The 16,705-nt window shown below is 41.8% G+C and overlaps 1 long non-coding RNA gene across 1 annotated transcript; it reads left to right on the top strand.

Moving 5' to 3' along the window:
* Positions 1-12,290: 12,290 nt before the first annotated feature.
* On the top strand, positions 12,291-13,738 carry LOC124665689. Its single transcript, XR_006990660.1, has 3 exons — positions 12,291-12,339; positions 12,421-12,497; positions 13,688-13,738. It is a non-coding gene; the product is annotated as an uncharacterized LOC124665689 (long non-coding RNA).
* The last annotated feature ends 2,967 nt before the right edge of the window (positions 13,739-16,705 follow it).

Here is a 16,705-nt window from a genome sequence, read left to right as displayed (position 1 = left end):
AAGATCTAGCGGATATGCTAATTTTAGAGATAGAACATGATCATGGTAGTGACCGTTATTTACTGTTATGATGATTTGATTTTGCACTCGGCCTTGAACAGAGGTACTAGTACGGTGTCACAATTTTTTATCATTATACTTGGACGGTAGCCAAATTCCAAATCTCATAGCGGCAAATCTTCCCGCCCACAAAATACAAAAATTTCACACGCTTTCAAATTCCCATTCTACCCCTGTGGAGATGACAGCAAAGTCGGTTGGTGGGGGGTATGCCCGTCATTTTTTGGATCACCACCTCCCTAGCCCGGAAACCCTCCCAAAAAAAATTCATTTCCCTCGTACCACCCACCGGAACTTCCCAAGTCCCTCTCTCCCACCTCCACGACCACCGCACCGGAACATCCCCGCCGGACTTCCCTGGCCTACCCGAGCCCTCGCGATCCTCATCATCCGGCTGCTTGCCAGAGCCGCTTCATCGACGCCGTCATCAACCGGACCGGATCATCCCCGCCGAACCTCGAAACCATATGCTCATCCCGCAGTCTACCGCAGTCGCTTCAGCTTCGGTATCGTCCACCCAACCGGAGCCGCTTCGCCGGATCCGTCATCCACCGCATCCGATCTTGCTCACCGACACCGCTGTGCATGAACCGGATCTGCTTCACCGGCGCCGTGCATGATCTAAACTCTTCTACTGTCGCTTTTCTATTGCTTGTCTGCAAGTTCTTGTTTACTCTTGGGGGAACCTCGTTTGTGCTAACGACGCGCCGTTACGTTTTTGCAGATGAGATGAGTAACCATGAAGTGTAATGGCCGTCTCTCCAACCCCAAGTAGCACATGTAGCGTACTTCATCACCGGATCTATCAACCCCAGGAAGATCTCGCCGTGACTCCCACAGAGTGCTTCTCCTAATGTAAGTCCCTTGTTTTAGCGCCATGTTCTGGGTTCAGATGCTTGTTTGTCTGAAGCTCTTTTAGTTCATTCCTAGCTATGACCGTAATACCTTGCTATTTTCTACTTCATTGCTAACTTTAAGCGATTGAACATTTTGGTTTGCATTCCCTGCTCTGTAGATGTAGCCATCATAACTTCTATCTTGCTTAGTCGTTGTTACAAAAATTATAGGCTGCTACTATTTTGTTCATGCCAATCTTGTTCTCCCCGAACATGTTGGTTTGTATTCCCCGTACTACAGGTGATGCCATTGTTATTTCTATCTACTTCGTCGTAAGCTAACAAAGTAACTCGCCTATATGTGTTGCTCATTACAACTTTATATCCCGAAACAAATTGGTTTGTTTCCCTTATCTACAAGTTTATGAGTGATGCCATTATAACTCCTATCTGTTTTATTCCTAGCTATTATAGTAACATCCTTCTATTATTTAGTTCATGGCCAATTTTAAGTAATTGCACATGTTGGTTCGCATTCCCTGCTCTATAGCTTTTGGCATCGTAACTTCTATATTTGGTTTACATTCCCTGCTGTGTAGATCTAGCCATCATAACTTTATCTTGCTCAGTCGTTGTTACAAAACTTATGGCCTGCTACTATGTTGTTTGCGCCAATTTTTTACTCCATGAACATGTTGGCTTGCATTCCCTGTACTACAGGTGATGCCATTGTTTTGTATCTAGTTCATTGTAAGCTAACAAAGTAAGGACTTAGTTTGGCATGCTATCACTCTGCTATCTAGCCTGTACTACAAATATACTTGTCATACTACTAGATAGTAATTTTGTGTGCCATCTTGTTCTTCAAAAGCTGCATTATTGACTTGTTTCTCTGACTTGGCATGACACTCACATATGGAATGCTGAACATATTGGTTTGCATTCCCTCTTATACAAGTTCACAGGTGATCCCACTATATTCCGTATCCGGTCCATCCTAAGCTCCAAGCATTAACTATCCTCTATGTGTTGCTCATTACAAGTTTATATCCCGAAACATCTTGATTTGCATCCCCTTCACTACAAGTTCAGGAGTATTATTTAGTTCACGGCCAATTTGAAGTAATTGCACTTGGCACATGTTGGTTCACATTCCCTCCTCTTTAGCTTTTGCCATCGTAACTTATATTTTTGGTTTACATTCCCTGCTCTGTAGATGTAGCCATCATAACTTCATCTTGCTCGATCGCTGTTACAAAATTTATAGCTCTGCTACTATGTTGTTCATGCCAATTTTGTACTCCCTGAACATGTTGGTTTGCATGGGACTCGACAGTAGTAAGTCTCGTTGTTTCATTTTAACGTGCTCGTTATATTGGTCTGTTGGTATGCGGCATGCACTCTTTGTTTGCTTATTGTGCGCATTACAATGATCTTGTTATAACGATGAAATGATGAGTTCCAAATTCTTTGGCAAACAATATTGTAGTGTCTTTGCCTTTCCATTGTTGCTGTCTTAACTTGTAATGTCTTTGTAACACCCCAACTTTTGCAACCTTGATTAATTGTCCATATTTCAAAAATTAGGGGGAACAAAAACTTTTTCTATAGACTAATTTAGATGAGTTGCCTTGATTTGTTTGTTGTGACGAATTGCTTTGATCTGCCGCTAGATATATTGTCTTGATTTCTTGTTGAGTTCTGTGTTGAGTACCTCAAAGAACAACACCTCTAGTGGTCAGACATACAACTCACCTAGTAAAACACATGTGTGACTTAGGTAAAATTGTTTTCCTTTTTACTACATCAAACTCTTCTCCTGATGGCAACATGAGTGTGCCATCTTGATATTCCTATTTGTGTTAGTCCAGCTCAAACCATCCTTGAATCCAAAATTTGGGATCATCTACCCTCATCACATCCTTCTCTTATACCCACTCATCATAGGTTGATTCTGAAGCCAAGTCAACAATCTGTTTTGGCAAGCTTATAAGTTCCAGACTTTGGCAGTTGATATCTAAGCAACCACCACTGTTATTGTTGACCTCAATGCATGGATCTCATCTATGCAACATCCTCTTCAACCTCCACGTCTTGCATGTCTCAGTCAATCCTTGCAGCTCATATATTCAACTTGATCTTGTACCCTATCCAATGTTTTACCTCAAGATCACTTCCTTCACTTTTACCTCTTGTTTTTATTCAAGTTTAATCTTCACAAAACCAAGATTGGGAATGATGGGTACATTTTGAGGCCACCATCTACCCTTGAGAACACTCCTCCCTAAATTAGTTTTCTTTCTCAAAAACCCTATTGTTTTTCCTTCTCTAGTTTTGATCACAAAACTACTTCTAGTTTTATAAAATCTTTTCAGGATATTTCTTCAAAGAAAACAAAGAACTGAAATGGGTTTTGTTTTTCATCCCATTTCTACCAAGTACTGATTTCTAAAACATTATTTTCTATTTTGTTTTCCATTTTACAAAAGGCTTGTTTATGGTACCTATACCATTTCTTGTCTTCCTCTTGCTTATTTTACATTTGAGAAAAACTCTACTTCACTTGAGAAAGTAAGTAGAACATTTTGACCTCTTTTTTTAGAACAACTTATTTTTTTCCTCATACCTATCTCACTCCCCCATTCTTTTCCATCAACACCTTGACCTCTTGAATTGATTTTATGCCACCATATTCACCATTGGTATTGTATCTGTACTTCCATCACTAACCCTCTAAACCTTGGATCTATCTCTTTCCATCATTTGTTTGCCACAAACAAAGTGATAACAAATTTTCCTTTTAATGCATATCACTCTCACTCTCCATTTCTATCTCTATGTCTCAACCTCCATCAACATTACCTCCTCAACATCATGCACATGGATGATGTGCATCTCTCTCTCATTGTTCATTTTTGTTTGGCAAGAATGGAGCCGGCCAATTTGTGTTTGCATTCAAAATTCGGCCAGCACTATCCCCCCCTTTTCCTTCTTATACAAGCCATGCCTCCCACCTACCCCAATCCATAAATGGGCAGCCTCCCAACCAACTCAATCAATGAGGAGGCTACCTCCCAACCAACTCAATCAATGAGGAGGCAGCCAACCCACCCCCTCTCCCTCTATATAAAGGGGCTTGGCAGCCCACTCCCTCCTCACTTGCTCTCATTTCCCACTCTCCACTCCTCTCCACTCCTCTCCTTTGCCTCATTTCTTTTCACTCCCTACTATTTCCTCCACTCCCTCACACTCTCCTCCTCCACTTCCCCACGAAAATGGTGCTCCCCTTGCTCCCATGGCCGGCCATAGCCATGGCAAGCCACCAAGATGAAGCTCTCCCCCTCCCTCAAGCTCATCCTCACCATGAGAGCCTCCCTCTCCTTCTTCTCCCTAACCTTAGATGGTTTAATCTCCTCTTCTTCTCCCTCCATTGCTAAGATTGGATCTTGATGCAAGTGCATGTTGGTCCAAGCATGGAGAAGGTTGAGCTATCCTCAGATCTGAAGTTCTTGAGCAAAGTTCGTCCAAAACCTTGCAGTAATTTCTGTTTCTTGCTGTTTCAGATTCTGGTACGATCTTGTAAAATCCGCCAAATCTCGTGTGCAGATCCAAATCGAGTGGTTCAAAGTTCTGCAGATAGGTACTGAAAATATCTACAACTTGGCGTTGGTGTCATCCTCAAATTCATTACGGATTTTGCATGATAAATAAAGTTCTGCAAACATGCAGAATCATTGTTTGTTAGATTTCTTCCGTTTTACAAAACCTTTTTGAGCAAACTCAATTTTGGGTGAAAGCCCTCTCCAGTACCTTCATTTTGGCGTTGGGTTCACTTCAAATGACCTAATGGAATTGAAATGGTTCACAGAGCAAGATCTGGTCAGATCTGAGTTTGTCGAATTAAATCAGGAGCTTGGAAACGAATTTTTGAATGAAACCAGTTGGGTAAGAACCACCTTTACAATACCTTCCAGATGCAGCTGACCTCATATTTTTATGAGTTGTGTACGATTTGTGGTAAATTAAACTTTTTCTGTGTGTTCTGCAGACATGGCTGTTAGCTTTTAATTCATCAAAAATCCATTTTTGAACCTAATTGAGTGATTCCACTTCTGTAGGATTTCTGAATGTTTTCTTAATCATCTCAAACAAGTTTCAAACCTTTATCTGTTCTGCAACTCCATAGTTAAAGCAAATGGTGAAAACATGCAGTGAACTTGTAAATCCATTTGTGAGAGTTTCAGAAATATTTTGAACCCAAATCCAATTGCGTGTGAATCTCTGTTTAATTACCTTTCAAATGCCAGTGGCCTCATATTTTTAGGATGTTTCTACGATTTATGGCTTACAGATCTTGTTTTCTGTACAGTCAGATTCAAAGAAATTCCTAAAATTGTAGGTTTGATATTTTTGGGTGTTTCCAATTGGGTTAGTCTTGTATTAGTACTGGCCATCTAGGAAAAATAGTGTTAGTCTCTGTTCATGCATTTTCGTTACTGTTAGTAAGGTATATGTGTGACATGCATTGTTGGACCAAAACTTGTTGGGTTTATTTAAAAACCTTGACCAACTCTTTTTATTAGAAATGGGCAACCTTTGTTTTATGTTTGCAAAACAAAATCTCTGCAATTTAACATTAGCTCTTTTGTTTTGCTTAAGTTTTCAAATGGTAGGGCATATCATTTGCTTCCTATTCTTGTGTGGTGTTATGTGAGCAAACTAAGTTAGGAAAACTGTTTTCTACTTTTTCCAAAAATGTTTGAAAATGTTTTGTGAATGTATTTGATGTCAAACTAATGCTTTTGTCCTCTTTATGATGTTATCTACCAGGGGATGTTTGGTTTATACTATGGTGATAACCGAGAGAGGCAATTGCTAAGTTGTGATACTCTCATACCTTTACTAGGTAAATAACATGGGTTTTCTTTAAGTTGTTTGTGGTATCTATAAGTCCTTTGTATGGTAGCTCTTTATTGAATGATTAAATTATGGTTGTTGTATGTTTGTTTTGTTGGTGCAATGTGATTGATTGTGTTCCTTTTATATTTTCCGGCGATAGACGCGAGCAATTCCGGAGAAGAAGAAGAAGTGGAAGTGGACAAGGATTTTATTTATATTGTTGGGATTCTTATATTGATGGAGTTGAAGAAGTACAGGGACAAATAAGCCAAGGCAAGCCATCTTTTGATCTCTGATCCGGTGTCTAGTTGGATGTCATTTGTTGATGTTCAAAGCGCCTTCATTCTATGTGTGTTATTATCTCTATTTATGTCATCTATGTGTGATTGCAAGTGGGGTACTCCCTAGTGGTGATGCTCCACTATTGTCCTTGTGTTATGGGATGCATGGTAACATGGCCGTGCTATTCCACTTGGTTATCTTGTATGCTCAACTTGAGCATGTTCCATCTCAAGATATTAACTTACACCACACCCACCCCTTTGTAGTATAGAGGTATCAATGTCATGATCTTGGTGTATTCTCAACTTGAGAGGAGTATGCCGTGTACCGTCTTGGAGAATATGTTGGATAGTGACACTCCACTATCTAAGTTGTGTAATTAGCACCACAAATCTGAGAGTATATTCCTCCTTGTGTTGTCATAATACATGCTTACCTTAAGCAAGTATGATCCACTCCACTACCCCTTTATACCTCATCTATGGCGGGATGACTCTCATCTCGGCCGTAGTGCAATACTAGTTCAACTCATGAAACTATAGGTTGGGAACCCCTCAAGGTTTTCCTTGTTGTAAATGTTTATGAAAACCTTGGGTGAGGCAATCTTACCCAAGCGTATGGTTTATGAAAGGAAAGGATCTTGACAAAGATGGTTGGAAAGAGGAAATGTGTGTGTGACTTGGGTTTTTGAGAAAAACGACACATGGTTCTCTCGTATTCGCCGGAACAATTAACCCGCGCAACCACACTACTCCAACGTGGGCACGGGGCTTAGCTTGACGTTTGTTCTTCTTAGCATGAGGCACCGCACAACTATACAAGGGTACGGTTACCCCCGAGTCCGGGTTGTCGTAGTTGGAGACAATCGTATAACGGGAGGCCTTCGGGGCTGACCCGTCCGGAAGACACTATGGGTCTCCCGGCTTGGCGGTGGAGCCACGCTCAAAGGGAGGTGAGCTGCCACGGTGCCGGGAGGTACATACTCCATAGGGTAGGACCTCTTGCTAAGTTGAATAGGCGAAAAGGCTTCGACTGATTATCCGAGACTCGCATACTTTCGTATGACGAACCGGGGATGATCCCGACGGATTTATCAGATCTTGTGGGGAAAGTGCGCACACTCTGCAGAGTTAAAACTATTCGAATAGCCGCGTCCGCGGTCATGGACGGTTGGGATGGCCGTTACCGAGCTGTGTCGAGTTTTGGTTTAGAAAATGATTTCCAAAGGAAATGTGTGTGTTGGATGTACCGGAAGGGTACGGAAAGGCTGGTGCCGACCATATGGAGATGGTCGAGGAAAATGAAACAAAATTGGGTGACCCTTCCTAGTGTTTCATGTAGAGGGACTCTTCTTCAATAAAGATATAGAGATGTCGTAGTTTATCTTTTGAAGTATCTTCTTCAACAAAGATATAGAGATGTCGTAGTTTATCTTTTGAAGTATCTTCTTCAACAAAGATATAGAGATGTCATAGGACTTTCCTAGTATCCCCATCAATTGAGATGGCGGTATGCTACCTCTTCTTTAACAAAGGTATAGAGATGTAATAGGACTCCCTTAGTGTCCCCATCACTCGAGATGCCGGGATGCTATATCCACAAGAGAAACTATTTCTCTTCCACATGCTACATCCACGAGAGAAACTATTTTTCCTCTCTTGCCTTCTCTAGTTAGAATTTTTATCACCTTCTTGATGGTTTGCGAGTACAATTCCAAATGTACTCACGGCTTTGTCCCTGGCTATTTACTTGGCCAGACTTGAAGGAGTTCGACAGATGAAGAAGGAGTTGACGACGTCTATGCGGGCTAGGAACGTCTCCCGACCGCTTGCTTCGTAGGGTTATGGCGGATGACTTGGGTACTGCGCTGCTGAAGTGATGATGCTACTCTGATGTTTAGTTAGGCCCTTCGAGGCTATTATGTAAGTATTGGTCATGTGACCATGTTGTAATTTTCTTATTCCGCTTTGTAATGGATGGTGTAATTTGATATCAGTTCGGTTATGTGTTCACGGCGCACTGATCATGGGATCGTGAACTGTATACATAACAGGGTATTTCGGACAGCTAGTCCGGGGTCCCCACAGAGCTGGTATCAGAGCCATCCTGACTGTAGGAGACCTTAGTTAGCATGGACGTTAGTTAGGAAACAAGTACTTGGACAAAACTATTTACAAAACAAATTGTTTCTTTAGTCGGAAGTATAGCTTCTACTCCTCTTATTTATTCAAAGCTTCTAAAATTCTTACCTCTCCGCTTTATAAAAAGGTTTGAAAATTATTACTCTATTGTCTCAGCCAATTCAAACCTACATATTGGACGATGTCCCCAACTCAGACTAGAGACTCGAACTCGAAGATGGCTCAATCCCTCAGGAAGACTCATATATCTCCAAGCTGCAGCTATTGAAGATTGGATGCCGACGTAGCCGTGTGCTTGTTGGGATGATAACATCATGTCTTTGGTTGTCACCAAAGTCTGTCAAGGAGCTGACCTTCTTCCTCCGTGGACTTGCACTTTTTGCAGTCATCTGGGATCAAGTCCTCAGTTCTTGACTAGTAATTTTTAGGCCAGCTACAAGAAGTTGACGATTTCGGGAGTACCTCAACAACTACCTCTTCGAAGACCTCACGTCCCCGGGATGTTGAGCAAGAAGACTACGCAGTTGTCTCCTCCGCCTCAACATAGAAGACCGAACACCAGGCCTGCTTCGCAACCAACTGCCCCGAAAATCCATGTTGGAGTCCATAAGAGCAAAATGAAGACGGCAACATATGTGACCAGCCCCCAAACCAATAGGATGGATAGGACAAACTCAATCGCTTTGATTGAGCTACCCCCACGCATTAGGCATTCCATGGGTACTTAGGTTACCATGCCTGGTTTGATGATTGCTTGTAGTTCCCTTGTGTGCTGCCTTGAGTGTCTTTTGTTTGTTTGTTGTGTGTATAATTGTCTTGGCTTTTCGGTTTGAAAAACACCCTCGGGGTGATAACCTAGCTTAGAAAGTCTCCCTAATACGGTTTCACCCTCACCTACCTCGCCGATGTTTTGCTAACTGCTAGTTAGTTGGATAGGTTAACGGAAGACTTTAACTCTAAACCCGTTAGCAGTTGTTTTTCAAACATCAGGAAAACTAACCCAAACCCCCATCTACGCTAACTTCCTTCAATATCGAGTCGGAGCATCTCGACTACGCCAAGAAAGAAGAAGCCCTACCTTCAAGAATGACTGCACCTCTGCGAGAAGACATACTAATTTGGACTAACCTTGGAGCATAATCGCGCTAACCTCGAGGATATTTTCTTGAAAACTACCCTCTAACACACCGTCTAACAAGTTGAGTGAACAATAGCGTCAAAGCCAAGCTACATCACATGGTTCATCTGGTCCTCATCAAGTGAAGGCTCCTGAAGGTACCTCAAGACTCAAGACTTTAGGCGTAGTTTACCCGCTAACTTCTTAGTTGCTACTGAAGTCAGCACCGACCCTCAAGCTGAAGATTGTCTTCGACGACCCCTGTTGCTGCTTCATATGGGTACCAACCAGGCGTTTCATCAACTTATTAACTCACGGCGCATCCCCTATGGTTTAGTTAACACCGTGAGTGCCTCTTGAAGTTGCGGTCTGCACGTCGCCCCTGAAGATTCTTCAACTGAGTACGGAAGATCGATGACTCCTTCGAAGCCCCCGACAGGACCGCAAGGCAGAAGCTCTAAGATTTTCCGAAAGCCCGATGAAAAATCTTAAGGGTGGAAGTCTTCCACTAAAAGTTGGAGCTAACCCTAACATTTTAAACCTTTCTAACACATCGTTGGAAATGTGGGATGCACTAACCCCTCTTGAAGCCGTGGACTACTCAACGCCCGCTGAAGATGTTCAACTCCAAAGATCAATGGCTTCTCCAAAAAGCGCCCGACAAGACCCGTGGCCGAAGCTTACGCTTTTAACGCCCCTCCCCGATGAACAATTTTAAGGGTGGAAGACTTCGTCTTCCACTAAATTTAAGCTAACTCTAAAAAGTTTTCAACCCTGCTCAAGCACCATTGGGTGCACTAACTCTCCCACAATCATGAACCCCGCTAGGATCATTAAGAAGGTATAGATCCAACATCCGCACGGAGTCGTCAGCCTCTTCATGAAGCTCGCCATCGTCAGAAATCCATCATGTCTCTCACAAGCTGAAGTTGCGACCCTCTCCACACAAAGGCATGTCTACATAAAAATGGAGTCTAATTTTCGTTAAACTTTACAACCACTCCAGTTCTACGCTCAGTAATCTCGGGACGAGATTATTTTAAGGGTGGAAGATCTGTAACACCCCAACTTTTGCAACCTTGATTAATTGTCCATATTTCAAAAATTAGGGGGAACAAAAACTTTTTCTATAGACTAATTTAGATGAGTTGCCTTGATTTGTTTGTTGTGACGAATTGCTTTGATCTGCCGCTAGATATATTGTCTTGATTTCTTGTTGAGTTCTGTGTTGAGTACCTCAAAGAACAACACCTCTAGTGGTCGGACATACAACTCACCTAGTAAAACACATGTGTGACTTAGGTAAAATTGTTTTCCTTTTTACTACATCAAACTCTTCTCCCGATGGCAACATGAGTGTGCCATCTTGATATTCCTATTTGTGTTAGTCCAGCTCAAACCATCCTTGAATCCAAAATTTGGGATCATCTACCCTCATCACATCCTTCTCTTATACCCACTCATCATAGGTTGATTCTGAAGCCAAGTCAACAATCTGTTTTGGCAAGCTTATAAGTTCCAGACTTTGGCAGTTGATATCTAAGCAACCACCACTGTTATTGTTGACCTCAATGCATGGATCTCATCTATGCAACATCCTCTTCAACCTCCACGTCTTGCATGTCTCAGTCAATCCTTGCAGCTCATATATTCAACTTGATCTTGTACCCTATCCAATGTTTTACCTCAAGATCACTTCCTTCACTTTTACCTCTTGTTTTTATTCAAGTTTAATCTTCACAAAACCAAGATTGGGAATGATGGGTACATTTTGAGGCCACCATCTACCCTTGAGAACACTCCTCCCTAAATTAGTTTTCTTTCTCAAAAACCCTATTGTTTTTCCTTCTCTAGTTTTGATCACAAAACTACTTCTAGTTTTATAAAATCTTTTCAGGATATTTCTTCAAAGAAAACAAAGAACTGAAATGGGTTTTGTTTTTCATCCCATTTCTACCAAGTACTGATTTCTAAAACATTATTTTCTATTTTGTTTTCCATTTTACAAAAGGCTTGTTTATGGTACCTATACCATTTCTTGTCTTCCTCTTGCTTATTTTACATTTGAGAAAAACTCTACTTCACTTGAGAAAGTAAGTAGAACATTTTGACCTCTTTTTTTTAGAACAACTTATTTTTTTCCTCATACCTATCTCACTCCCCCATTCTTTTCCATCAACACCTTGACCTCTTGAATTGATTTTATGCCACCATATTCACCATTGGTATTGTATCTGTACTTCCATCACTACCCCTCTAAACCTTGGATCTATCTCTTTCCATCATTTGTTTGCCACAAACAAAGTGATAACAAATTTTCCTTTTAATGCATATCACTCTCACTCTCCATTTCTATCTCTATGTCTCAACCTCCATCAACATTACCTCCTCAACATCATGCACATGGATGATGTGCATCTCTCTCTCATTGTTCATTTTTGTTTGGCAAGAATGGAGCCGGCCAATTTGTGTTTGCATTCAAAATTCGGCCAGCACTATCCCCCCCTTTTCCTTCTTATACAAGCCATGCCTCCCACCTACCCCAATCCATAAATGGGCAGCCTCCCAACCAACTCAATCAATGAGGAGGCTACCTCCCAACCAACTCAATCAATGAGGAGGCAGCCAACCCACCCCCTCTCCCTCTATATAAAGGGGCTTGGCAGCCCACTCCCTCCTCACTTGCTCTCATTTCCCACTCTCCACTCCTCTCCACTCCTCTCCTTTGCCTCATTTCTTTTCACTCCCTACTATTTCCTCCACTCCCTCACACTCTCCTCCTCCACTTCCCCACGAAAATGGTGCTCCCCTTGCTCCCATGGCCGGCCATAGCCATGGCAAGCCACCAAGATGAAGCTCTCCCCTCCCTCAAGCTCATCCTCACCATGAGAGCCTCCCTCTCCTTCTTCTCCCTAACCTTAGATGGTTTAATCTCCTCTTCTTCTCCCTCCATTGCTAAGATTGGATCTTGATGCAGGTGCATGTTGGTCCAAGCATGGAGAAGGTTGAGCTATCCTCAGATCTGAAGTTCTTGAGCAAAGTTCGTCCAAAACCTTGCAGTAATTTCTGTTTCTTGCTGTTTCAGATTCTGGTACGATCTTGTAAAATCCGCCAAATCTCGTGTGCAGATCCAAATCGAGTGGTTCAAAGTTCTGCAGATAGGTACTGAAAATAACTACAACTTGGCGTTGGTCTTATCCTCAAATTCGTTACGGATTTTGCATGATAAATAAAGTTCTGCAAACATGCAGAATCATTGTTTGTTAGATTTCTTCCGTTTTACAAAACCTTTTTGAGCAAACTCAATTTTGTGTGAAAGCCCTCTCCAGTACCTTCATTTTGGCGTTGGGATCACTTCAAATGACCTAATGGAATTGAAATGGTTCACAGAGCAAGATCTGGTCAGATCTGAGTTTGTCGAATTAAATCAGGAGCTTGGAAACGAATTTTTGAATGAAACCAGTTGGGTAAGAACCACCTTTACAATACCTTTCAGATGCAGCTGACCTCATATTTTTATGAGTTGTGTACGATTTGTGGTAAATTAAACTTATTCTGTGTGTTCTGCAGACATGGCTGTTAGCTTTTAATTCATCAAAAATCCATTTTTGAACCTAATTGAGTGATTCCACTTCTGTAGGATTGCTGAATGTTTTCTTAATCATCTCAAACAAGTTTCAAACCTTTATCTGTTCTGCAACTCCATAGTTAAAGCAAATGGTGAAAACATGCAGTGAACTTGTAAATCCATTTGTGAGAGTTTCAGAAATATTTTGAACCCAAATCCAATTGAGTGTGAATCTCTGTTTAATTACCTTTCAAATGCCAGTGGCCTCATATTTTTAGGATGTTTCTACGATTTATGGCTTACAGATCTTGTTTTCTGTACAGTCAGATTCAAAGAAATTCCTAAAATTGTAGGTTTGATATTTTTGGGTGTTTCCAATTGGGTTAGTCTTGTATTAGTACTGGCCATCTAGGAAAAATAGTGTTAGTCTCTGTTCATGCATTTTCGTTACTGTTAGTAAGGTATATGTGTGACATTCATTGTTGGACCAAAACTTGTTGGGTTTATTTAAAAACCTTGACCAACTCTTTTTATTAGAAATGGGCAACCTTTGTTTTATGTTTGCAAAACAAAATCTCTGCAATTTAACATTAGCTCTTTTGTTTTGCTTAAGTTTTCAAATGGTAGGGCATATCATTTGCTTCCTATTCTTGTGTGGTGTTATGTGAGCAAACTAAGTTAGGAAAACTGTTTTCTACTTTTTCCAAAAATGTTTGAAAATGTTTTGTGAATGTATTTGATGTCAAACTAATGCTTTTGTCCTCTTTATGATGTTATCTACCAGGGGATGTTTGGTTTATACTATGGTGATAACCGAGAGAGGCAATTGCTAAGTTGTGATACTCTCATACCTTTACTAGGTAAATAACATGGGTTTTCTTTAAGTTGTTTGTGGTATCTATAAGTCCTTTGTATGGTAGCTCTTTATTGAATGATTAAATTATGGTTGTTGTATGTTTGTTTTGTTGGTGCAATGTGATTGATTGTGTTCCTTTTATATTTTCCGGCGATAGACGCGAGCAATTCCGGAGAAGAAGAAGAAGTGGAATTGGACAAGGATTTTATTTATATTGTTGGGATTCTTATATTGATGGAGTTGAAGAAGTACAGGGGACAAATAAGCCAAGGCAAGCCATCTTTTGATCTCTGATCCGGTGTCTAGTTGGATGTCATTTGTTGATGTTCAAAGCGCCTTCATTCTATGTGTGTTATTATCTCTATTTATGTCATCTATGTGTGATTGCAAGTGGGGTACTCCCTAGTGGTGATGCTCCACTATTGTCCTTGTGTTATGGGATGCATGGTAACATGGCCGTGCTATTCCACTTGGTTATCTTGTATGCTCAACTTGAGCATGTTCCATCTCAAGATATTAACTTACACCACACCCACCCCCTTTGTAGTATAGAGGTATCAATGTCATGATCTTGGTGTATTCTCAACTTGAGAGGAGTATGCCGTGTACCGTCTTGGAGAATATGTTGGATAGTGACACTCCACTATCTAAGTTGTGTAATTAGCACCACAAATCTGAGAGTATATTCCTCCTTGTGTTGTCATAATACATGCTTACCTTAAGCAAGTATGATCCACTCCACTACCCCTTTATACCTCATCTATGGCGGGATGACTCTCATCTCGGCCGTAGTGCAATACTAGTTCAACTCATGAAACTATAGGTTGGGAACCCCTCAAGGTTTTCCTTGTTGTAAATGTTTATGAAAACCTTGGGTGAGGCAATCTTACCCAAGCGTATGGTTTATGAAAGGAAAGGATCTTGACAAAGATGGTTGGAAAGAGGAAATGTGTGTGTGACTTGGGTTTTTGAGAAAAATGACACATGGTTCTCTGTATTCGCCGGAACAATTAACCCGCGCAACCACACTACTCCAACGTGGGCACGGGGCTTAGCTTGACGTTTGTTCTTCTTAGCATGAGGCACCGCACAACTATACAAGGGTACGGTTACCCCCGAGTCCGGGTTGTCGTAGTTGGAGACAATCGTATAACGGGAGGCCTTCGGGGCTGACCCGTCCGGAAGACACTATGGGTCTCCTGGCTTGGCGGTGGAGCCACGCTCAAAGGGAGGTGAGCTGCCACGGTGCCGGGGAGGTACATACTCCATAGGGTAGGACCTCTTGCTAAGTTGAATAGGCGAAAAGGCTTCGACTGATTATCCGAGACTCGCATACTTTCGTATGACGAACCGGGGATGATCCCGGCGGATTTATCAGATCTTGTGGGGAAAGTGCGCACACTCTGCAGAGTTAAAACTATTCGAATAGCCGCGTCCGCGGTCATGGACGGTTGGGATGGCCGTTACCGAGCCGTGTCGAGTTTTGGTTTAGAAAATGATTTCCAAAGGAAATGTGTGTGTTGGATGTACCGGAAGGGTACGGAAAGGCTGGTGCCGACCATATGGAGATGGTCGAGGAAAATGAAACAAAATTGGGTGACCCTTCCTAGTGTTTCATGTAGAGGGACTCTTCTTCAATAAAGATATAGAGATGTCGTAGTTTATCTTTTGAAGTATCTTCTTCAACAAAGATATAGAGATGTCGTAGTTTATCTTTTGAAGTATCTTCTTCAACAAAGATATAGAGATGTCATAGGACTTTCCTAGTATCCCCATCAATTGAGATGGCGGTATGCTACCTCTTCTTTAACAAAGGTATAGAGATATAATAGGACTCCCTTAGTGTCCCCATCACTCGAGATGCCGGGATGCTATATCCACAAGAGAAACTATTTCTCTTCCACATGCTACATCCACGAGAGAAACTATTTTTCCTCTCTTGCCTTCTCTAGTTAGAATTTTTATCACCTTCTTGATGGTTTGCGAGTACAATTCCAAATGTACTCACGGCTTTGTCCCTGGCTATTTACTTGGCCAGACTTGAAGGAGTTCGACAGATGAAGAAGGAGTTGACGACGTCTATGCGGGCTAGGAACGTCTCCCCAGTCAGTTGCCTGTAGGGTTATGGCAGATGACTTGGGTACTGCGCTGCTGAAGTGATGATGCTACTCTGATGTTTAGTTAGGCCCTTCGAGGCTATTATGTAAGTATTGGTCATGTGACCATGTTGTAATTTTCTTATTCCGCTTTGTAATGGATGGTGTAATTTGATATCAGTTCGGTTATGTGTTCACGGCGCACTGATCATGGGATCGTGAACTGTATACATAACAGGGTATTTCGGACAGCTAGTCCGGGGTCCCCACAGTCTTTGTTTCAGATATAGGTGGTGCATGGACAACTTAAAAGATTGCCGAATGGCTTCATTGAATTGCTAGGTTTAATTACCATTCAATTTCTCTGGGTTCTGTAATATTTTTTCAAAGCCTTGCAGCTGATGTAATATTTAATTAGTTTTTATAGTTCTTTCGCGCATTTTTTCTATGGTGCTCGTGGTAAGTGAGGCTATCCGACAGAAATCATGTGCTGCGTAAATATTCTCAATATCTAAATCACAAATTCCCATCCCTTAAACGCCCCAATTAAGCGAAATCACATATGTGCCGGCCCGCAAAATCCTAAAGCGCCTATTTTGCCGGCATATAAACAACAACTAAATGGGCTGGCCCACTTACTTATTGGGCCAGCCCACTTGATTTATCGTGGACCCCACACTCTACTTGGGCCGGCCCACATGCTTCTGTTGTGGACCCCACTATCAAATGGGCCGGCCCATTAAAAGGATAGTGGGACCCACATGTGTTTTGGCCCATCCCACTATCTCATTGGGACGGCCCAATTGCTTCTGTGGTGGACCCCACATACAAACTGGACTGGCCCGTTAAC

Source organism: Lolium rigidum, chromosome 6 (genome assembly GCF_022539505.1).
Source record: "Lolium rigidum isolate FL_2022 chromosome 6, APGP_CSIRO_Lrig_0.1, whole genome shotgun sequence".
In the NCBI taxonomy this organism is placed as follows: domain Eukaryota; kingdom Viridiplantae; phylum Streptophyta; class Magnoliopsida; order Poales; family Poaceae; genus Lolium; species Lolium rigidum.
This window is presented reverse-complemented; position numbering and strand designations above follow the sequence as displayed.